The 24,949-nt window shown below is 39.4% G+C and overlaps 1 protein-coding gene and 1 long non-coding RNA gene across 3 annotated transcripts in view; one reads left to right on the forward strand and one right to left on the reverse strand.

Annotated features, from left to right (window-relative positions):
• Positions 1-24,949, reverse strand: part of PAWR (pro-apoptotic WT1 regulator) — a 151,019-nt gene that overhangs the window by 19,043 nt on the left and 107,027 nt on the right. The window lies entirely within an intron of this gene.
• Positions 14,977-23,872, forward strand: LOC120583376 (uncharacterized). The gene is made up of 2 exons (XR_005647784.1): positions 14,977-15,145; positions 23,626-23,872. It is a non-coding gene; the product is annotated as an uncharacterized LOC120583376 (long non-coding RNA).

Consider the following 24,949-nt stretch of genomic DNA (forward strand, 5'->3'; position numbering starts at 1 on the left):
TATGGAAGAATAAATAAAGGTACTGAGTTAATGATAGTGGATGTTCCTGATCCCTGACCTATAGCCACTTCCTCTTTTCTCTCCTTCCCCCTACATTTTCTTGTTAGCAAAGCCCAGATTGTATTCATGTGTCCACAATTTTCTTTAGAATCATGTACTCAGGAACAATCGGAGGTAAATCATGATTAATCTAAACCCTGGTGACTCCACACCCTTTGTCAGTCATTAGTGGCAGGCATGTGATTGCTTTTAGCTAAAGAGACTGAGGAAAAATCTGCACTGGGCTCTGGGGGAACATAAAAGAAAGAACAGCCTCTCATATTTTTTAGACATTGTCTGAATTAATTAACCTTATAGCTGACCTATCTTGGGACGTCTTTTTCTGGGAAAATATGTTTTCCTTACTGCTTAAATATTTGGAATTGATTTTCTCTTACTAGAAGTGAGAGCAACCTAACGTATGATAACCCATTAAGGAATTAAAAATGATGATTTAACTGTATTGGATCAAAGTGAAAAAAAAGGGAGAAGAAACGTAAGTGAAGGACATTCTCATGTATAACAACAGCAGGTCAATAGATTTTATATATGTGTGTGTGTGTGCGTGTGTGTGTATACACACACACATAATTTTTAAAAAAGAAAAGAAGTAGCAGCATAAGAATTCTATGAAGAGAAGTAGCAGCATAAGAATTCTATGAAGAGAGATGAAAGTAGTCATCAAAGAAACAAGAAAAAAAAAATGGAGCCAGAGCTGATGAGGGGAGGGGAGGGGTGGGTAAATATTACTTTCCATTGTAAGTCCATTAGCACTATCTTATTTTTAAACTATGTGCATGTATTACTTTTGATAAAAGTTTTAAGATTTACATAAAAAAGAAAATTAATTCGAAACTAGAAATTAATTTCCTCTTCTGGAGGCACTAAAGAGACAAATCAGCAAATTAATAGAAGCACTTTTAACCCAGGAAGCGTTCCAAAGGCCCTAACGCTTTTCCTTGTGCTATCAGTGTAAGAGTGTTCTCTTTCTGCAGATGTGGATTAGGCTTCTGGGCAGTGAAAGTGTTTGAAGTAGGAGGAAATAAGGGAGCTTGGAGGGCAAAGAAAGGGAAAAATCCCCCAGCTACAATGCAACCAGTTTTCCTCTTCCTTTAAACAATGCAAATGATGCAGACTCTCAAATTCCATTTGTTACAACAGGCAGCAGCTGTTTGAGTTGGATAACCAAGCATGCTGAATTTCTCCCACTAAAGCAAGACACAAATTTTCTCCAAGTTGGTTTCACTCTTAAAAGTACAAGAGAAAATTGCCTCAGTTATCTTGACAGTCTCCTCAGGGATATGAGCAAAGATCACACTTCAAACCTCCATCTCCCACTTTGACGCCTCTTTGACACTGTTGATTAAAAGGTACTAATGACCTAATTTGAGCCACCAGCATAGCTTTAAATCAGCTAAGGACATTCCTTTTCAACAAATCCCAAAACTTCAAAGCTATGATTTTGTTCCTAGGGGAGCAGAGTTACTGAAACAAATTCTTGGAAGACAACAATCCTATAACTTCCAGAGTCCAAGAAAAATAAATTTTTATTTCCAACCTTATTCACTTAATGATGTCTCACTGAACTCATGGTCAATAGGCCATTTTTAAGCTGTTTTTCAGTAATGCAAGCCATACAAATTGGTTTGAAGTCAGTTAAAATAAATTCTAATTTGAATTTAGTAGAATCTTCTCAAACCTAACCTATTACAACATTAAACTGACCTAGCCGTGCATATTTCTAGAACTATATTCTACAGAAACAGAACACACAAGGTTGTGCATTGCAGCATCATTTGTTATGGAAAAAAAATGGAAGCAATGTAAGAGTCAAACAGCAGTAGACTGGTTAAACACACAATGCTATATTCATACTATGGAATATCATACAGCTATTAAAACAAAAATAAAATAACTAGAAAAAACTTTATGAATTTTCATAAAAAGATGCCCAGGATACACTGTTATATAAAAAAGCAAGTTGCAGAAATGTGTGCACAATGTAATTGCTTATTTACCAAAAAAAAGTGTGTGTGTGTATGTCTGCATGTGTGTGTGTGCTCATGTAACTGGGGACATGAATCATTCCTTTGTCCAGCATCTCCATGCTGTACACACTCTCCGCCCTTCGTCACTTAGTTGCCGTTTCAGTTATCAGATCGACTGTCCTGGTATCATAGGGCTTGTGTTCAAGTCAGCCTTGTTTTACTTAGTAATGGGCCCAAAGTACAAGAGCAGTGGTGATGGCAATTTGGATATGCCAAAGAGAAGCCATAAAGTGCTTCTTTTAAGTGAAAAGGTAGAAGTTTTTAATAAGGACAGAAAGAAAAATCATGTTGAGGTTGCTAAGGTCTACAGTAAGAACAAATTTTTTATCTGTGAAATTGCCTATTTTATAAATTAAATTGTATCGTAGGTATGTGTGTATAGGAAAAAACATAGTTTGTATAGGGTTCAGTACTATCTGGTTTTGGGCATCCACTGGGGGTCTTGGAAAGTATCCCCTGAAGATAAGGGGGCCTACCACATACTACGGGAGTATAAAAAACTACCTCTCAGAGTGATTAACAGAGAATCAAAGGAGACAGTTCCCTCCCCTTCCACTCATCTCAATCACCTCCTAAAGAAAACTGTTAGTCACAAGCCACCATGTCTTCTAGTACCCAAAGACATGCCCTTCCAGTTACATCATCTGCCTTTAACCTATTTTTTAAAAATTCTCTCAGTGAGGTCTCTCTAAATTCTCTAGATTTCTCTAGATCTGCAAATTCTCTAGATTTCTCTAGATCTGAACAGATATCTTCAATACTGAAGATTATCTCACAGCTTCTAAAAACTAAGGCTTTTTTCATATATCCCAATAGCCTGCAGGCATGGTGTTATGTTTTGTACATTAACAAAAATAAAAATATCGCTGACTCATGGTCATCTGACTCTAACACCTTTTTCAGCTCTACTTGCACATGGTTTGTTTTTCCTGGCCTTGAATTTGTAGTATTTGTTAGCAGCTCTGTAGAAGGCACAGTAGGCAACAATTTTTAGAGGGAAATGTTCTTTAGAGCCAAAGAGGACAACTCAGTGGGATTTAGATAATGCAAGGCATAGTAAATAAGAAATGGGAAAATAAACAGACATGGGAGAGGCAGTAGCTCTGTCCCCTATCGTGTACCCTGAGATGTGACTGGATTTATTACCGATTCTGTATTCTCACACAGCTTCAGTGACCAGAAAGTCCTTTCATCTCATCTCTGGCTGGTCCAAAGATCAGACTCCCCAGGGACCTAGCACTTCATAATAATGATTCATTATTTATTCTACCCCCAGGACATTTCAAATGAGTGTTTCAAACCACTGCTGCTTATTATATTGGATTTAACTGTACTGATGCATTTATTGACACCACAGGAACCACCGAATTGCAGTGGTCTCCATAGCTCTTTGAAAGCTGCATCTTTATTTGATTTTCTTTCATGAATCCTGAAATCTAGCATAGCTTTTTCTGTGATAATTAATTTTAAAATGTATTTCCTGAACGACTTAATAAATGCATCTTTAAACAAACTAGCAGAGTGGAAAACTAATGATTTTAAAGTTGTAAGAATTTTTTTTAATGAGCACACCAAACATTTTCCAAGCCTCTGCCAAAATAACCATGAGGACAGGAGCTGCACTGGCATTGTCTGGCATACTGAGGCACTCAATAAGGATTTGTTGAGGAAATGAATGACAAGCTAGATTACCACAGCAAGTTATTCTCATTCTTTTTCCTGATGATATTACATAAATTCTGCAGAATAGAAATTGGAAACTTACATCTGCTCCTTTTTTATCTACCTTTAATTTCTATGCCTGGGCTCACTGCTACCCGAGTCATAGCAACTATATATCCTACAAATAGAAAGATACACAACTCACTGAAGAGAAAATTCGGTAGGCCGCTTTCGAGACATTTCCAGAAAACTAAAGTCTCCAGGATCAACAGAAGAAAAGGAAACAAAACAAACCAAACAGAAGGAGCATCCCAAAGTATACATACAGTTAATAAAAAGGATTCTTTAAACCATGAAAGGAAATCTCACCTGAACTCTACACCAAGTCTTCACAGTTGCAAAGGTAATAATCTCTACCTACTTTATTTCATTTGCTTGACTTCATACGAAAGGGTTTAGAGGAATAAAAAATGGGGAGCTGAGGAAGTAAAAGGTCAACTACATATTTCCTTGGGATGTCCTTGAATGGAAAAATGACTCAGGTGATAACATATATTAAAGCAATTACATTATGATGAGATTAAAAAACTACTGGTATTAACTGGAATGGTAATTTTCTTACTCTGATCTAGAAGCATTTGCTTATGGAATTTCAAGAAGGCACATATTATGAATCTGTCTTTCCTAAAAGGCATTGAATACACTGATGGTGGCTCAGTCACAAGCCTATGTGTATGGAGGGGCCTGGGAGGGAGGACGCGGGTCTAGGGGACAGGTGAAGGGTACACCTATTCATTTACTCTTCATTTCCATACTGTTGCTTTCTAACATGCAAAGCTAGATCGAGTCACTCCCTCATGTAAAACCCTCCAACGGGTCCCCATTGCCCTCACGATAATTCCCTTAACATGACATCTACCCCCTTTTAGGATCTGGCACAAAATTCTCCATCTGGAGTAAACTTGGTGCTATTACTCATTTTAACTATATATTTAAAAAAAAAAAAAAGATTAAATATGATCCGGCAATCCCTCTACTGGGTATTTACTCCAAAGACTTGAAAACTCATATCCGAAAAGATATTTGCACACCGATGTTCATAGCAGCATTATTCATGGTGGCCAGGACATGGAAGCAGCCAAAGTGTCCTACAATAGATGATTGGCTAAAGAAGCTGTGGTACATATATACAACGAAATATTACTCAGCCGTAAGAAGAGATGAAATATTGCCATTTGCAACAATATGAATGGACTTTGAAATAATCATACTAAGCAAAATAAGCCAGACAGAAAAAGTTGAAAATCACATGATATCACATATGTGGGATATAAACCTAAAAGCAACAAATGAACAGGACAAACAAACAGAGACTCACGGACATGGAGAATGGACTAGTGGTTACCAGAGGGCAGGGGAGAGGTAGACAGGGAGAAAAAAAAAATTTTAATCATTTATTCAATTAAAATAATGAATTAATTTTTAAAAATAAAATGAAATAAAATTAAATAGGTTAATAGCAATTGCCAGTAAATAACAATAGACTGTACTTTTTTGTATCCGCAGAGCCTAAGAAATGCTTAGAACACAGTAGATGCTTGTTGACTGACTGAGTGAATGAATAAATGGAGAAATGTATGAACAAATGAGACATTATTCTTGTAAGATTCTGTCCAGTTTTCTTTTTTATCTAATATTGTAAATGTTCCTGCTATCTCACATTCATGGTGAATAGATAGATAGATGTCTTTCTTTTCTGTGAATATTGGCATACATATGTATATGTATTTACATATATATGTATGATATATGTGCCAATATTCACAGAAAAAAGACCTCTCTCTACACATATATACACATATACATATACATATATAGATACAAATACACACATATACATATGTATATATACACATATATTTATATATATGTATAGAGTGGCCCAACAAAATCAGGCATTTTAGATATGATATGGTCGCTCTTCAGTGGGGGTTGTTAAACCCAAGAAAGTGAAGGATTTACTTGTGTTTACTTCCTTACCCTCAAAGCGAGTTTTTATCACTCATTTAACATTCCAAAATCCCCTAGAGCCAATAAGCAAACCATATGATTGAAAATAAATTTGTAACCTCGTCCTCTATTGCCTGAAGAATGAATTAGAATCCCAACTCACTTCCTTAGTATCATTTTAGTCTAGGGGAGAAATCTAATTAAAGAAATCACATGATACCGGTATTAACACATCACCTAGGCCACAAGTTACAGGCAAGTGAGTAGTGGGAAATAAACTATCACCTAAAAGCATCTCCTGCAGATACCACTAGCCAGAAGTATTATTGCAGCTTTCTAATTACATCCATGGAGTAGTAATTCCTTTACACGAACCTGAAAATAACTCTGTAGAGAATCATTTTCTCTGTCACATTGCCCTCTCACCGCCTCCGCCAGAAACCCTAGTCAATAGCACCACTGTATTCAATGTTCAGGTCAAAAACTTACTAGCCACCCTGATTCTTATCTCTAGTATCCTACATCCAGTCCGTCTGGAAGTGACAGTAGCTCTAACAACAATAAATATCTCTAAACTGACAATGTCACCCCTCACTGTTAGCGCCCTGGTCTAAGCCCACTAACAGGTCCTCATCACCGTCGCACTTGTTCTGTTTGTCCATCCTCTCCACAGCAGCCAATTAATTCTTATAATTACATCCCTTTCCCGCATAAAATAATGACTTACTTCTCATTGCAACATGAGTAAACTCCAAACTCCTAACCACGGCCTACGAGGTCTTCAGTGACCCAGCCTCTGCCTTCCTCTCCTACCCCACCTCCCTTTTGCCTTGATCAACACATCTCAACCCACTGGCCTTGTTTCTGTCCAACATACTGAGTTCAGCCCCTGCTCCCTCAAAATTGTCAAATGGAAACTTCTTCCCAACATTCGGACCTTAATTCAGTCGTCACTCCTCGGAAAGATCCTTCCTGGACAATTTAGTTCACTCTCTAGCATTTTATCCTCTTTCATTTATTTCATTTTATTATCTGTCTCCTTCCACTAAAATGCAAACTGCTTAAGGACAGAGACTTATCTGTTTCTCTGCTCTATCCTCATGGACTAGAACAAAGTATGCGATAATAAATATTTGCCAGCTGAGTACCACAAAAAAAAGGACCTTTTCCACATACCGGATCCTAGTGTTCTGCTAGAATTAGCACACCTGGAAAGCACTATAGTTTGAAAAACAAACAACTTTGAAAGGAATATTTCAGACCACGGCAAGATAAGATTTGTATCCCAAAGTAAAGAAATGACTTGTCATGAACAGACACCAGAGGTAGTTCATCTTTCATTCTCATTGGATTAAGATCTAAAAGTCTGGTTTCGACACCCTGAAATCTTCAAACCAAACCTGATGAGTTATTTTCCCTTCTCCTGTCAATTGATAAACCGAAACTTCTGGTCATTCTCACTATCATGTACTCAATCTTTGATGTTTGGAATTCTGTTTACTTCAACTTAGTGCAGTTACAGCTCCACTCTGTGGAAAAACAGGGAAGATAAGCAAGGCAGCATAGGTATGTTACCTGCATGAGTACTGAGAAAACCTGGGAAAGTATGAATAGAGGCTACAGTATGTAAAAGCATGTACAGAACAGCAGAGCGATGCAGCGTATTTTATTCTTATTTAGATTGGATGCGGTAGTCTCTGGAAATTAAACATGAACCGTGGGCCTATTAATGTTTAATGAGTCACTTGCTCTCTTCCTCATCGTCCCACTTTTTATTTCTATAGCAGGCTTGAAACTGTTTGTAATCTTCTCTTTGAAGTAATGCATCTCTGTCAGTAGACACTGTGACATGTATAAAAATCACAAATACAAAACACAAAGTTCATTCTGGTCAGGCGCAGAAATGAGCCGATTAAAAGCAAATGATTCCCAATATCGAGAAGCACAGAGACGCAGCCATGGAAACTAGCAGAGGCGGCATTGCCTGTTCTTAAAAAGAAAAGAATATTATTCACTAACTAGTACCCCTTGACCCTTGCCCAGGAAAAAGATCCTGCATGAAGCTGCCAATAGTTATGAGCAACAAAGAATCATGACCAATCAGTGTCCAACCAGCTCAGTTTCTAGGAGAGAAGATGCAGAAATGAGTTCATGATTTCTCCTAGAGAAAAAAAACTAAAAACTAAAAACAGAAATATCTTAACATTTCTTAGGATTTAAGACATTGCAGCTTGGGGTCTCAAGGCCTCAAAGCACAGCCTGATTTCTAATAACACAGCAACACTCAACACAAGAGCTACGCCACCTCCACCACTTCACCATCTAAGATTTTAAAACCATTTCAGACCCGGTTTCAACATATGATTGATGTATATAGGATTAATCTTCCCTTCTTTTGCCTCGATGAGTTGAATATGAGCTTCACTATACTCTGGGTTTTTCACTGGGCTAACTCATTAGACAGCTTCAAGTCTTAGTGAAATTAGAAACTAGGCAAAGTTTATCTTTCATGACCCAAGATAAACCCTTCATCTCCACCCTCCCCCATGCTCCTATGCCTCGTTAGTTCTTTCCCTATTAAAACAGCCGCTACGGAAGAGATCTGAATTCTTTAGCACTAAAATCAACCTCTACTAAAAGCTTCAAGGATGACCTTTCTCAAGGAGCTGAGGGAATAAATAGGAATTGAAGCTTTGAATTACACCATGTTTTCATGAACAGGTAGGGGGACTCCAGGGAGCTTTCCTTGAGCCCATGAAATTGTAGCACACAGCAGCTGCCTGCCTTCATGGTAGTTAAGTCAATTCAGTTAGGAACTTCAGAGATAGACCCTTCCTTCAATTAGTTCATAGCTCAACGTGTAAACAATTTATTTTTATTCATATAATAATTATAAGAATGTTTAAAGGCCAGAATTAGTACAGAAAAGGGAAAGTTTCACAGAGAAAGCAGTGGCTGAGTTTAGTTCTCAAGGATAAAAAAGAATTTGTTGGCAGTCAAAGTTAAAGGACATTTTAAGCAATGGGGTCAAAATGAGCAAGATACAGTGGGGCGAAAGCATTATAGTAGTAGTGTGGTTTCTAATTGACCTCTCTCCCTTTCAGAAGATGCTGACCTGAGGAATTATCAGTGTTCAGTTTTAGAAAAAGACTTGTATTAAGAATATTATTGATGGATATTCACTGTATGGAATATAATAATGAAGAAGCCACAGCCCAACTGCAAAGCAAATCGCAATATAATGGGTTAGATAGCAATGTATGCATATAACATAAAAGAATAAAGATTGACCAGGAGGAAGAGAGAATGTGGCATGAACTGGATATAAAGTCAGCTAGCTATACAATTAATCAACCACTAGCTTCCAAATCAGGAATAATGGTGCACAGATCATTTAAAATCTTATCGAGCAGTGAGGTCGATGTTACAAAGTCCCACCTGAGTTAGGGAGACTGGGTTAGGTAGATGTGGCCGCTTTCCACCCCACCCTCATGTTTCTAATTTGTTGAATAAACCCAACTCCCAAAGATCAGGTTACTTCAGCTTAGGACAGAGACTCAAGGGGTTTAAATTTTCTACATCTACTAACTTATCATGGAAGAATTCCTGATTATGAGAGAATTCACCCACAGATTATATCATGTGGCGAGTTCTCAGCAAAAAAAAAAAAAAAAAAAGTGACCACTTCCCTATTTGTTCTAACCACAAATTCCATCTTACTTGAAAAAAGAGGTGAAACCTCAACGTCCTGCTAATCCCTCAGAATCTTGCCTCTGCTGCCAAGGGCTGCACGTCCCTGTCACCGGCTGCCTTGGACACATCACCTCTCTGCCTCAGGTCCTTCATGTGCGACTGCATATAAAGATCACTCAAAATGAAATTTGGGGAATCCCCCGATCTGGGTACAGTTCTCCATGTGGCTGCCAGCCACTGTCTCTGCTCAAGCCAGTCTTCACTCGGCCAGTAGTACGTAGGGCAACTAGAGCAAGGAGGGCATTGCTGCTGCAAATACTGACAAAAGCCCCACCACTTGTGGCTAGATCAGCTTGCCCTGGGCCTCTGTGTTGAGAGTTTGAGCTCACTAAGAAGACTCTGACTCCTTTGGCCAAACATCCAGCTGATTGTTTTGAACAATTAGATAAATATTTTCTTAAGGCTGACCATTTTTAACAGTGTAAGTAAATGCTCTTCAAAGCTTCAGGTGCTGGGTCAATCTCATTTTTCCTTTAGAGAAAAATATCTCATCCCTTCTCTTTTTACCTTTTAAAGTAGTACAGGCACTATTTGAATTAGTTGCCACTTTTCTTTTTTCTTGCCTTGAGTGTGGAGGTGTGGAAGGCCCATGCTAAAAAAGCTTTTCCTCTTGGGAAAGCATCTCCAGTCCAATCACGTGCCTCTGGATTCCGACGTAATGATACCAGCCCTCAGGTAAAATGAAAGCATTGACAGGGGATAACAACAATCTCAGTAAACACTGAGATTTCTATTACATGGAACAAATATGAACAGGGTATCCTATAGTTTAGAATCACAGAAGCGTAGACTCAAAAAGACCTCAAAGACCATCTCATCTAATCTCTCATTCTATGATGCAGGGAATTCATTTTCATTCATTCATTTAAAACTGGACAGGATTCATCCCAGGCAAGCATTTATCCCAGCGAGTCTCAAAGTGTGATCCCAGGACCAGCAGCAGCAGCATCACCTGGGATCTTCCAAAAACAAAAATCCTTGAGCCCCTCATAGATCTACTGCATCAGAAACTGTGCAGGCAGGGCCCAGCCGTCTGTATTTTAACAAGCCTTCCAGGTTATTCTAATACACACAAAAGTTTGAAAATCATTTCCCTATACCTTATAAGTGTATACGTGAGTCAGGGCTATTTATTTTAAATAGGTAAACAAAAAAAGGAATCTGTCCATGCAACTAAAAAGTTCAGGGAGTTAAACTTTCTGCAAAATAATCTGTGAAAAACATCATGTTTTGTTTTTCTTCAATGGCTACAGATTTCCTTCTCCTTCGACCACGTACTCGAGTCTCTGTTAGGGTTGTCCGTCTGGTGGTCCCAAACTACTTGTCTAACTTGACTTCCCACTGCTCTCTAACAGGTACTTCAGCCCGTCTTCGGGGTCTCCTCCCTGTGCCTTCCCCATACCACGCTCGTTTCCCCATTCTCATTGCATCCATGAAGTTCCCCTTGACTGAAACACTTCCACTCCCTCAGCCAATCAAAACTCCTGCCCAGACTTGAAGAACAAGCTTGTTTTACCACTTCCATGAAAAGTCCTTTGTCTCCTCCAACCCTCTTATAAACTTTCTTGTGAACGACAGCATTCAGTGTCTGGCCCACGTAATACAACCCTTAATTACGTTGCTGAGTCAGGGACCATGGTTTGTTGTAAGAGAAACCATCTGTGCTCGTTTAAATCAATGGAGGAAGCTGTAAGAATTCAGAGGGACTTCATGCAACCGAACTGCAGGATGATTAGCTACATCTCAATAGGTTTGAAAGGTCTTGAGTACTAGATGAGAAAGCTCCTCCATGTGTCAGTATGGACAGACATATCCTGGCCTCTCTGACTGTGCTTTGATCAATTTTAATTAATTGTCTGATTAGTGAAGTTGCGAGAAGAAAATTCACCCATTTTTCTTCTGTAGAGAGCATTCAATGGCTGGTGCAATGGCAGGGAAAATCAGGGGTAGGAAGGTGGGCAGCACTGCAGCTTTGCAGTTCCACCTCGACTAGGTGGATATATTTGTTTCAGTGGTGAAGTTAGTGAGTGCCTTGTTACTTTAGGGTTGAAGTTTTCCTCCAAGCAATCGAATCAGTAATAAAGTCGACACCGTTATCTCCATCTGCCTGACTTATTTATCTGTCCCTAAATTAGTTCCAACTCAGGAGAGAAAGAAGGGGTATTATCATTAGTCACACTAAAATTTAAATAATTGGCAGCTATTCTCTCCTTCTCTATCTGAAGCTGCATATTTATCATCCCTGCTGTAAACCCACTCCAATTCTTCTCACTCTGAAAACTAACTTCTTTTTAATTTGGGCTTCTGCCTCCTCATTAACTTGGGCATTTATGTGGAACTGGGAGTTCCCATTAGTGATAGAGACTGCTGATTTTCCCCCCAAATGTATCCCCTCTTCTTCTTTAGTAATGAAACACTCAAATTTTAGCTTGCTATATGGCAACCCAGAATAAAGAATATATCTATCAAGCAGATGTGGTCATGTGATTAAGTTCAGTCCAGTGGGATTTAAGTGGCTGTGCACAACTTATGGAAGATATCCTAAAAGAAGAGGAGTTTGCTGTTCTCTTCTGATTTCTTCCTTCCTTATTAGCTGAAATGCAGTTCTAATGTCTGGAGCTGGGGCAGCCATGTTTGACCATGATGGGGAAGCAGTGCTATGCTAGGATTATCCTGAGCCATATAGGCTCAGGATTGCAGATTGTTGAACATTTAGGAATTTTTCAAACTGGTTATTAAACCATTGGTAGCTTGAAATTGGCCATGTTGAAAATATTTCCACCATAGGAATCAGGAAAATGCTAAAAATCAAGGCCCCCCCCCCGCTTATTGCCAGAGAGTTAGTTTACCAGTATACCACTGGCTAGACACACATGTTGAAGATGGTAGAACAATAAGAGAGGGGCCTAAGTCCCTGATGGCTAGGAAAAAAAACTTGCCATACAAACCCTGCACTGCCTATGTTTATGTGAGAGAAAAATGAGCTTCTATCCCATTGAGGCAACACAATTTTTGCTTTATACCTTTCAGAGCCAAACCTCATCCTAACTAATACCCAGCTGGGGCACTGGGCCTAACTTAACATCATCTGAACACAATTTTGGGGTCACAAAGAAACTAAGAATGAAGATCTAACCACTTGAGCTTAGGTCCGATTTCCATATTCCCTGTACAATCTATGGGGTACAGACATGTGGGTTCCATGGTATAAACCTGGCGACCTAAACCCACCGTTTTAATAGGGCTGTGGATTTACATCCAAAACAAAAAAAAAACAGAAAACAAAAACAAAAAAGAGATGAGCAGAACAGTTACCCCAAACTCACCATACTGTCATTTAATATATTAGCACACGTATACCTTATTTAATGTCATTCCACATAGAAATAACTTTTAAGAGTATTTGTCTGAATAATTTTCCAAAAACATTTTATAATTGTTTGCATGTATTTTCCCTGTAATTGATAGATATATTTTCCCCCTATGCTCTGAATGCAGTAGACTATATTATGCACTTACAGCCACTGAGAGTTCTGCCGTGCTACCCTGAGTTAAGTGTCTTGTTTATTCCAATGTGGTCTCTCTTCATTTATTTCGTGTTCTGGTAAACAGATATGATCAACGATGCCTGACAAAGCTGTACCTGCCAAAAGAAAGGAGAAAGAGTATCCCAGGAAACCTTGAAATATCTGTTTTATTGCAGCTCTAGGCACCTTCAAGGAAACAGAATAAAGTTCCTTAGTCAATAAGACTCGTAGAAGTCCTTTGACTTTGTAAAAAGCCTCATAGACTTCATTGCATCTAGAGCAGACTGACCAAAAATCAAAGATATAGCTGGACTTCAGGGGATCTAAAGAGACTGAAAAGGCTATCGCTAATCTACAAAGTGGAAATGCATTTCCAGTGGACTTTGCCATCATCGTCCTTTATGAGGCTGATTAAGTTAGGGTGCCCAAATTCAAGAACACAGCCATCTCACTGAGCGTGGTATACCTTTACTTAAAATGTATATGTGTGTGGGTTAATATTATAGCTCTAACCAGATTATAAACTTCTAGAGGATGTGGAGAGAGAAAGATAAATAAGACAAGATCCTTGACCTGTCAGAGGAAACAGACAAGTGAAGAGAATACTACGGAATGGTGTGAAAAGTGCTATGAGAAAGTTTGTAAGCAGAGTGTAGTGTTCTTGGTGATTGACTTCATTATTGAGTCTACTCCATATGAATAGCCTAATCCACCATGAGAATTCCATTTCACTCACTGGTCATTGGTTTTAAAATAGACACATGATCCAATCTTGGTCACCAAGACATGCAATGAAGTAAAAAGTTTTCTAACTCCGAAAAAGGAGACACAAAAAAGAGATACCTGCCATCCCCCCAAACTGTGGGGTCAACCACCTACACAGGGCTCACTGTAAGGCATTAGGCATGATTGTAGCAGGTGAAAAAGGCCTGGAAAGAAGAGAAAGCTAGATATCTGAGTAGAGAGACTTTAAGTGCCAGAGGGGGAAGTAGCAATCATTGTTCTGGAAGCCAGGAGCTATGCCTTTTCAAAGAGACCAGCTGCTTTGTATGGTAACTATTTGCCTAAATCTCATCTTATCTCTACGCTCTACTATGTTATAAGGCAAGAACCATGTCTAAAACAAAGCCTCGGGCACAGTGGTTTGTGCAACCCAACCAGCAATGTTAAGAAAAAGTTCAAGAGCAAAAATGCCAATAAATATTTTTCGAGGAGTGAGATTGGGTATTTGATGGTGAGAAAAACAAAATGATTAGAAAGAAAAATCGGGGGATAATAGAACTATTCCAGGATCCAGGTCGCATTCTGCCCTCCAGTAGTCATGTAGAGTTTTTAACCCTTGCTGTATACCAAAATCACTAGGAGATTTTTTTAAAAACTACAGAGATTCAGGTCCCACTTCCAGACTGACAAAATCTCATATGAAGCTAGGGCTAACAGCAGACCCACTCTTTGATGAAAGAAGAAGAGTGGGAGAAAGACAAGGGTGACCTCTTGGAGGAAAAGTGGCAACTATCGTTCCCACTGCCCCTCGCTGTTTGGGTGAGGATTAGAGCAGGGCCCTCCACACAATAAGACTAAAATTCAAGTGTTGCTTCCCACCACTACCACTATGTTGAGGACTAGAGATTGGCTCTGGTTGGAAAGCTGGCAAATCACTGGTCTGGCACAGCACCTGATCCTTGGGAGAGTCAAGAGAAGAGCAAGAGAGAGCTGTCAAAGTTGATAGGAAGTACCAGAAGGCAGGCTGCATTGCCACTCTTTGGAGCAGCAAGAATACAAGGCTTTCACATGGCTCTGACTGACTCCAAGGAAGGTGGCTGGGCTTAAGCCATCATGCTTTCCCACGAAGTTGTATGCACCATGGTATAAAGGGAAATAGTGTACCCAAGAGATCTCTACCTGGAGCCTGGCCAGGGGTAGCCTATAGGGCCCACTGAAGAACTAGCACATGTGCCCCAGTAAAAAACAAAAAAAAACAAAAAAAAACCTGCATTCAGACTCCTTCCACACAGAATTAAGCAACAGACACTGTTGGCCAGATTAGCGGCCACAGCCTACAGAGAGAAGAGGTGAGCACAAGACATCCTCACTAGAAGCAAGCAGGTAAGAGGTGTCAGTGTCGACTTCAGTTCCTACATCAGAGGGTAAATATGGGAAAGGGGGCTGGGATGTGAGCGAACAGATCAAGACCCCTTCTCACCCTCCAGCACTTTCTGAAGGTAGGCAAGAGAAGGAAGGATGAGATCTCTTAATAGAAAAATGATTTTTTGACTAAAACAAACCCTACCGAGACTTAAGATTTCAGTGGTACTGTTTTAATGAAATGGAAGTGACGAAAGTCATGGAAGTGGGCTGAGACATCGTTGAAATAGCTTACTACCCAGCAGTCAAAGTGGGTTTTGACAGAACAGTTAGTAGCATTCACGGGGAAAATAAAACCCTTTCATGTTTATACTCTAACACAAGAAGATCCTCACAAAAGTGATTGCACATGTTAGTGTTTGTATTCCTTAAGTTCAAGTTGAAGTGTTGCCTGTCCTAGGTGACACATTTATGTTTCCAAGGGGGATTTTATGAAGACAGAGGTGGAGCAAGGTGGCGGTGTGAGGTGGCTGCATTGTTTGAGAGTAATATTAACTCTTCATCAACAGCCAGACACGCCTCAGGATAATAGGTAAATAAATAATTACAAACGGGAGCCTTGCATTAATCGAACCAACCAAATCTTGTTCCCCAAGTGAGATTCTTCTAATTGTCACAAAGGTCATTGCGGTAGGTGGCAGAGTAGAGTAGGAGGTGATTTGGTGGTCATCCATATATAATTAAGTGAGTTAAGTACAAAACGTTAAAAAATAACCAAATAAAAAAAAGTTAATGTGCATAGAGAGCCAGAGAGACTCTGATAACAATACCGAGTCAAATTCTCTCCCTTTTCCCCTTCTTTCCTGGAAGAAGACTCCAAAAGTTCCAGGATGTAGCAAACACAGATACAGTAGCATACATTGCAACCCTGCAAGGACTGATAGCTACAAGGTTGCCTCATTTTGTTTGCCAATTATGTTGAATTCAATGAAAATATTACAACAAATAACTCACATTTCGCATATCTATTATTTGCTACACAACCACTACCTTTCCCAGAGGCCTCCGTTTCTAGATCAGCAGACAGGGAAGGATTTCCAGACGAGGTCTGGCTTCAGGGGCAGTTCCATAGATGAAGGTCACTGTGATCTGAGGTGTTCTGAAGGCCCCTCTGCCCGACTCTGGGCCAAAACTTTCTTTCCCTGGGGTCTGCAAAGTAGTGCCTGAAATTCTCAGCATTCCTGTCATTCCCTAAGGGCTGAGACAGCTCCCTAAACATTCTTGCCCACAGGCACCTGAGGAATTAAGCCAAGAGTTCTTCTGTGGGAAGGCAGCAGGAAGTGAAGTGCAAAGTGCAGCAAGAATATTTGGGGAGATAACAGAGAGGCCTAAAGGGCATCCGGAAAAAAAAAAAGGTAGAGGATGCAAAAGAAGGAGCTTGGTCTTGCAGCAAATGGTTCCTCCACTCAGCATGTTTAGTGACTTACCTTGGAATGGAATGTGGGCCCAGGAAAGCTGGTACAAAGCTTTGGAGGCTAGTACGAATCCTAAAGATTTTTAGCTAGTATAACCTGCTGAAATCCTGGAAAAAAAATGTTTTCCCTTTAGCCCTAATGAAACCTCAGAAGCACAGTGACTAGCGCCTCAGAGCCGCTGTGATGAGCTACATTGACACGAATCCTCTCCCTCTCTCGCTTCCTCCCGCTCCTCCCTTTCTCTCTCCCACACACAATCTAGGAGTTCATTTGGGTAGGATTTTTTGGTGAACTGAGCTACACCTGAGGTTTATTCATGTGCGTTGCAGACAGACCACTAGAGGGCAGTGTCATCACTAACCACATAAACCAATTTCTCCAGCTTCAGTACTAAGGCAGGCCCACCTGCACATTCTGTGACATGATGTTTCAGCGTTTTTCCTTCGGTTTTCACTATAAATAAACAAGCCCGGGGTGGATACATCCAGCTGCACATCACATAGCAGCATGAATTGTCCAGGCCAAAGTTCCTGGTACGTCCATAACAATCCTGCCCAATTTCTTAGCACAATTCAGTATCCAGAGTTTAAGCTTGCATGTTTGTCCTTCTGAATTTCTGCCTGAATCTGGGAATTTTCCTCATATGCTATCCTCAAGAACAAAAGGAACTCTTTAAAGAAATGAAGAGTTAAATAATCCAGCACAGCCTATTTGTACAAGATTCTGTTTTGTCTCCATATCCAAGTTATAAGTGTTTGGCTTGATCCAAAGCAGGGTTGCCCAGCTGGTCAAAAGCTATCAGTAGATTAGTCATGTATGCAAACATGGAGGCCGAGAGCCACATGTTTCTTTCACTCCAGGCACTGAAAGCATAAACTGGGGCCCAGTAAATTTGGTCCTAGTGTGCCAAATAAAGCAAAGTTACTAGAAGCTTTGGGCTTTTTTGGCGGAATTCCTAGGAGTGCAGCTAGTGCTCCCAGGCATAGACCTTGCACCCTTGCATGGAGGCAGGCGAGTATGTGACTTCTCTGAGATTAATATTTTAAGAAGTCACGAAACTAACTTAATGACTAGAGACCTGGGTGAAATTATAAATCAGGGAGTATTAAAGAAATCAAGTAAAGGATAGCACATAGGCATGGATATCGCTGTCCCAACACTGGTTCTGTACTTCTTCAAACAACTGACACCTGCTGATATCAAGCGCATCCCCGGTTTATCAGCAGAGGCAGATAAGGTGAGGAAAACTTTTGCAGCCAGAGAGGTTTCTGGAATTTTCCTATAATGCTGAAATACCAGCCAGAGTTCAAGTGGGCCATATTTGGACAAAGATTGCTATGTTATATTTTCTATCTTTGGTATTTTCACTGATATATAATAACATTAACACTCTTTGCACAAGGTCAGTACTGTTTATCTAAGACTTTCCCAAAGGTCTCTCTTCTCCTTTCCTATCCTCTCCTCTCAAAGGATCATGAGTATATACTATGTTTTTGAGGAGAAAGATAAAATAGAGGAAAAGTTTATTGAAATTAGTCAGGTGGGGATTGTTACTCAGCAAATCCACATTTACTGAGGGGAAGATAGAGCTGAAAATTAGTCCCCAGATTTAAAGATTACTGTCAGCAGAAGGCTCCCAGGGTTGAGCCATCATTGTTTCTCACAGCAAGCAAAGAAAGAAAAAAAGTACAGAAAAACAAAGGCAGAAGAAAATGCCATTGAAGACTACTCCTGACTGAGCAAAACTTGACTAGGTGGAACGTTGACAAAGGATTGAGATAGATTCCAGAGTTTTGCAGATGGCACTCATGGCCCTCACCCACCTGCTCGCAAGCCAGGAGCATTACCAAGAAGGCTTTTCTTTTACAGGCACCTTCTTTACATGACTGTGCCCACAGAAAATCAGGGAACAAGCACCTCTTTGCTTCCAGTTCACCTTTACAAATCCAAGATTTTGGCACGCTGGGACAAATACAAACAGACAGCTAGAAAAAGATAAACAGTAGAAGAGGCAGATCCCAGCTGTAACTTGGCTAAATAGAGTTGTTTCAGAACATGACAACTTGGCTTCGATCTGTACTATTCTGAATGTATAATCGATGTGGCTTGTCCATTTCCAGTAAAGGAACTTTTGTTTTGCTTTTTTCTTCTTCACTTTCACTCAGAATGAATGGCTTTCTCATTGGGCAATGTTCCCATGCCCTGAGAAAATGTGTTTGGAATTGGAAGACTCCCTCAAATCACAGATTAAGACGCCAGCAGAGTTGAGTATGGTCTACCCGTTCTGAGCTGGTTAAATGAGAACTCATGCCATTCTCCATGCAGGAACTTCTCAGATAAGAATATTAAAGCCATGGAGCCACCTACTTAGTTGGTTATTAAGATCCTGTGGCACTCTGGGGAGTAAGTGTGTGGACTGGCGGCCAGAACCTCTTTTCATATTCTGGCCACTATATTTTAGGGATTTACAGAAACAAAGCAAATAAGAAAGATTTAGGTCTTCTTGCCCATTTTGCAGATATTGAGTACCTACTCGATGTGTACGACACTGGAGTACAATAATAAACAAGACCTAGCATAGTCTTTGCCTTCCCAGAGTTTAATGTCATGAGGGAAACAAGCCAATTACAAGACAATTGTAACTTCACACCCACTAGGATGGCTATTATAAAAAAGAAAAAAAGATAGCAGGAAGTAACAAGTGTTGACAAAGATATGGTGAAATTAGAACCCTCAGACATTGTTGGTAGGAATGTAAAGTGGTATAGCTGCTGTAGAAAATAGCTACCATACAACCCAGTAATTCTCCTCCTAGGTATATATCCAAGAGAATTGAAAACGTATGATCATATAAAAACTTGTACACAAATGTTCATAGAAGCATTACTCATAATAGCCAAAAGAAGAAACAATCTAAATGACCAACTGACGAATGGATAAACAAAATGTCATATATCCGTACAATGGAATATCATTCATCCACGAAAAGGAATGAAGTTCTGATGCATGTTACAACATGGATAAATCTTGAAAACATCACACTTAGTTTAAAAAGCCAGATACAAAAGGACAACTATTGTATGACTCTGGTTATATGAAATGCCTAGAATAGGCAAATCCATAGAGGTAGAAATTAAATCAGCAGTTTTCAGTGGATGCGGGGGAGGGGAGAATGGGCTCTCGTAGGTATGTGGTTTCTTTTGGGAGTGATGAAAATGTTTTGAAATCATATAGTGGTGATGGCCACATAACTTTGTAAATATACTAAAAACCACTGAACCACACACTTTAAAGGGGTGAACTTTGTGGTATGTGAATTGTGTCTCGATGAATGAGGTAGTTATAATGCAGTGTGACAAGTGCCACTTTAGAACAGAGCGCTGTTTGACACATTTGAAGTGGAGCTGGAGAAGGGGTTCAGAAAGGCTTTCTGAAAGAAGTGACTTTTAAGCAGAGACTGGAAAACACAAGTGGGAGCAAGAGAGACAAAGAAGGAAGAATGACTGGCGCTAAAAGAAACAGGAGAACATGCCCAGTGCTGAGAAGAGAGAAGACAGGGTCCAGCTGAAGGAGAGCAGGAAGAAGTCCCGCTGAGCTGAAGCAGCAGTGTTTGTGGTGGGCAGTCAGCATAACTGAGGCTGGGGATTTCAGGGGCTAACAAGTCATGCTAAAGAATCTGGGCTTTATCCTAATTATAACAGGAAACCCTTGAAAGAGTTAATGCTCAGGAGCAACAAGATCTGATTTGTTCTTCAGAAAGGTTGTTACAAATGCAGCGTGAAGAACAGTTTGGAGGCGGGGCGAGAATAGAGGCCAGGAGATTGGTTTGGAGGTTATTGCACTAATAGAAGTCAGAACTGACCAAATAGGGAAGATTGGAAGGTACTGGGGCAGAGCTACTGCTCTGCCTGTAATGCTCTGCCAACCCCAGCAGCACCGGGCTCCATCAGAAAGTGTGTGGTTTCAGGAGCTGGTGCTGATGCCGAGGCTGCCAGCATGCCTCCCAGCAGGCTCTCCTGCTTTTTGTCCGAACCTTCTTATCAATCCCTTCTAGACTTGGTTTTCCTTTTCAGACCACATGACCATAAAGATCCTCACCATTTGTGATAGTGTTCTCTTTACAGAGTATAGAATTAAAAGTCAGAAATACTTGAGTTCAAATTTTTACTGTGCCATTTCTAAGCTATGTGACCTTGGGCAAGCCATTTAATCTTTGATCTGTTTCCTCAAATGTGAAATAAGGAAGAAAATACCAATCTCATAGTTCTTACCAAGGGGACTATATGTGACTACATGTTTTTTTAAAAAGCCTGGTACCTGGCCTGCACTGTAGTGGGTGCTCAATAAATGTGGTTTCTGTACCAGTCAAGCCTTCTGAGAGTGTAACTCTCTAGTTAAAGTCACAGTCATAATTCTTCAATGCCAGCATGACACCAAAGCATAAATAAGTATGCCTCGGGCCTGGTGCTGCAAATATTTTAGCAAACAGGCAAGACCATTCCACTATCATGCTACTCATTTGCATCCATGGTTCCTTAAATACCGTTTCAAAATCAAATGTATTTAAATGAATTCCTAAAAGGAAAGATCTGACAGCTCCTTAGACAAGACATCAAATCAAGCTTGTTTACACTCAAGCATGAAGGCCAAAGTTCCAGGTAAAGTCTCTCCTTTCTAGAGCTCAGCATAACTTCAGGGCAGCAGACCATATAAATAGTTTGAGGCGCTGAACAAATGGAATGTTGTCTGGAATGATAATGTGGAAAGAGAAAAACAGTTCATGTAAACACAGCAGGCAATTTAATTTAAAGAAACACATTTAACCAGCCACCTACAGTTTTTTAGGCACAAGTGTCTGCTTGAGGTTTTTATGCAGAGAAGAACACACTTAAAGAACAGGTGAGGACAGAAAGTATAAAAATATGTTTTAAAACCTTACTTCAGGAGCTTATTGCTATCAGCACTAAAACCAAGGTCTTAACTCTCCCCCTTTACCAGGTTGCAGGTCCTAGTGATAAAATGAAACTTTAATACCGATGTAATCTAGTAAACATTCTCCCAAACCTTTAGAAAGATTTCCCTCTCTCCTCCCTCCCTCTCTTACATATCTTCCACATATTTGAAATATGTCTCCCTCTCACCCTCCTCCTACACTATGAAAATTTATCTCCAAAGGAATTAACAACCTTCCTAAGTATTCTTTCTCCGTTGATCACTGTAATGGGTTTCAGAAAGCACAAGGTGGCAGAAGCACACTAAAAATGCTGCTGGAATAAGCTCTTGGAAACTGCAGGGACAATCCATTTATTTTTCATAAAGATAAGAGACTTTTCCAGTATAAGAAAAATTATACTTTATTAATAAAGTTTAGAAAAGAAGACAGTAAAAAGAGGAAAGACGATTCTATCACCTATAGATATGAGGAAATGTTTCATTTTCTTTCTACTATGATTAGTGGTTGTGATTAGACTAGATATATGACTTTACATGCAACCTTTTCACCTTTAACAAGTTGAGAGAGCACTTTAAAAATAATACACAAGTGTGTATTATTTGTACATACGTCTCCTTGTTTCAAAAAGACTTAAGGCATCTGCATGTGTCCCCGGTTTTATAAACCCTTTAAAAAGGTCATTTATTGGAATGTGGCTTAATTAATCTAGCCATTTTCCTTGTAGCAACAATTACTTTAAGTGAAACATTATCAATAGTGCCCGAGGCAGTAAATATAGGTTGAGATGCTATTTCCAAAAATAAAAAACAAAAAAGCCAGTTATAGGAGAGAATCAGAACTGAACAAATGAAATGGTAACCATTTCTTTCTTTTTTTTCCTAAAACAGGGAACGAAATGATGGCATCCTTTCAGTTCAAACAGCACTCACTCTAAGACTTTTGTAACTCCAGTGAACAAATACTTGAACTAGCCTGTATATATTAAGATCTTCACTTCCTTATTTTTCAAACCTAAACCTATAGTGTACAACATGTATTATATATGTGTTTGTGTGTCTAATAATATATATAATTTTATATGTAGAAATTACTATGTGACAAAAAATAATTTTTAAAACACTTAAGTATTCCTGAAGCAGCCAAAAGTTATCCATACTATACAAGATCACCACAAACTAGACTTGCTCCTGGGAAATTAATCAAAGCCAAAATTCATTTGCTGCTTTGAATCATTAATTTGAATGCTGAAAAGAACTGTATAAATCATTTGGCCTAGTCATCTGCTTGGGACGGATGAAAAACCATTGCTACTTCCCTCTACTCAGGCAAGTGAAGCCTTCACCAACATCAGGGGAGACTAAGCCCAGAAGACAGGTACTTAGAACCCTGTAGCAAGTAGTGGGAAAATTCCACAGTATATTCCTGTGTTTCAGTACCTTAAATTCATACCTTCAAGCCACAGTTTGAATATGAGAAGTTATAAAGAGTATGATGACTCTTCCCCTTTTCTAAATGAAAATTTAATTTGCACTACTAAATGAGCAAAAAATACTTACTTCCATGGGAGGAGAAATTCAAGTGTGAAGAACAAATATTATTACATTCCAGAAGCTCCTGAATGGTAGGCCTTGATTCTCTCCTTTGTAAGAACTTAACCAGGCAATCCAGGAAATTCTCTTCAAGGAACAATCCCATCCACACCTCTCCCCAGTCCAAACCCCAAACTAAAGGTTTCTCGCTCTAATGGCTCCGCGTGCTCCTCGCTTCCCTCTTCCCAGGTAGCTCTGAAGAAATTTCCCATTTTACTCAAATGCTCTCAGCCAGTTCAGAGAGAGAATTTCCTGAACTCAGTACCAAAGTTAATTCTTCAGTGATCCAATAAATTGCAAGTTGGAAATAACTGTGAGGGGGAGATGGGGGAGGAGGAAGGGGAGAATCAGCTTAAAGAAAGCATTAGTTCAGGAACTTACTGCCCTTACTGCTCTTCTCCTTAGGACTATGTAAGAAACTCGAGATTGAGTCTGGATATTTCACTATAAACTCAATGTTTGAAACTTTTTTTGCCTCCCTAGTTGCTGCGGTTTCCCAAAGACTGGGTTTATCCATTTCTAGAGCCCTGGAGAAGATTACAAATCATGAACTATATTAAGTTACATGCCTTGTGTATAGAGCATCCACATTTTAAAAGCCTAGAGATACTGCCTTGGGAAAGCTGGAAAAGCAAACAGCAACTATGACGACTGGAGAAGTTAATCTTTCCTTTGCTGAATCTTGTCCCCAAACTTCTAATAAAAATAATTTAGGTTTTGGCCCTCAGAACTATTTCATACAGAAACTGCTTATTATTATACAAGAATAGTTTCCCCTACTTTTTGTTTATTTGTTTTTCCTCTATTTCTATTCTTTCCCACATAGATTAAACCAAAATAAGATTAACCAGACCTAATTTGATTGCAATCCAAGCCACCCACCCTATGTATTCCATTCCAACATTAAGTTTAATTTACTGACTTCCTTGGGTCCCAACTGAATGACCTACTGGAATTCATGTAAGAGGTCACAGAATAATACCACGGGTCAAAAAAAGAATGTGAAAAACACAAACAAGCTTGGAAACAGATTGGCCCAAAAGACATGACTTGCTTAAGATGTTTCTCTGGAATTCAAATGATAAAAGATCAGATCTTCCAACTGGAAAAGCAGCCAACAAAGAAGCAGATGCATTTGCGTTTACTCATCATTCCTTCCTTCCTTCCTTCCTTCATTCATTCACTCAACAATTACTGAGCGCCTATTTTACAATCAGACCTGACATTCTCATGGACCTTGCAATAGTAGACTAGACTTCAGGAGGGTATTTGCTTTTCTGGTTCCCAGTTTTGCACTAAAGCCTGTCTCCTGCCTGACTCCACTGTTCTTTCTGTATGCTATGAAATTTGTGAACAGCAACTTTAACTTTTTATCTGCTTTTATCTTTCGGTAATTTAGAAGCTGAATTTAAAACCTCCCTTTTGATTCAGACAATCAATAGCTTTTGGATTCCCTTAACTGACAGGATTTTAGAACTTTTTTTTTTAACCTTCTTTTAAAGTCAAGATTTACCTCTAAAGGATACAGTCAATTTTGTTTGCTAACAATATGAGTTAATACGATAATATATGGTTTTATACTAGAGATAAGCCACTAATATTGTTATAGCTCATGTTACAAACTTCTACAATACTTCTGATCCTCAAAATCACCCTCATGTTATAGAAAGAGATACTGTTACGATCATTTTGTAGATGAGGAAGTAGAGACTAGGGAAGGGGAAATGACATGTCCAAGGTCATAATAAGTGATGAATCCAAATCTAAGACTAGATGATCAGTGTTCTTTTCCTGAATTTAAGTTTAG

The sequence above is a fragment of the Pteropus medius genome, unplaced genomic scaffold (genome assembly GCF_902729225.1).
Source record: "Pteropus medius unplaced genomic scaffold, Ma_sr-lr_union100, whole genome shotgun sequence".
NCBI classification, from domain to species: Eukaryota; Metazoa; Chordata; class Mammalia; order Chiroptera; family Pteropodidae; genus Pteropus; species Pteropus medius.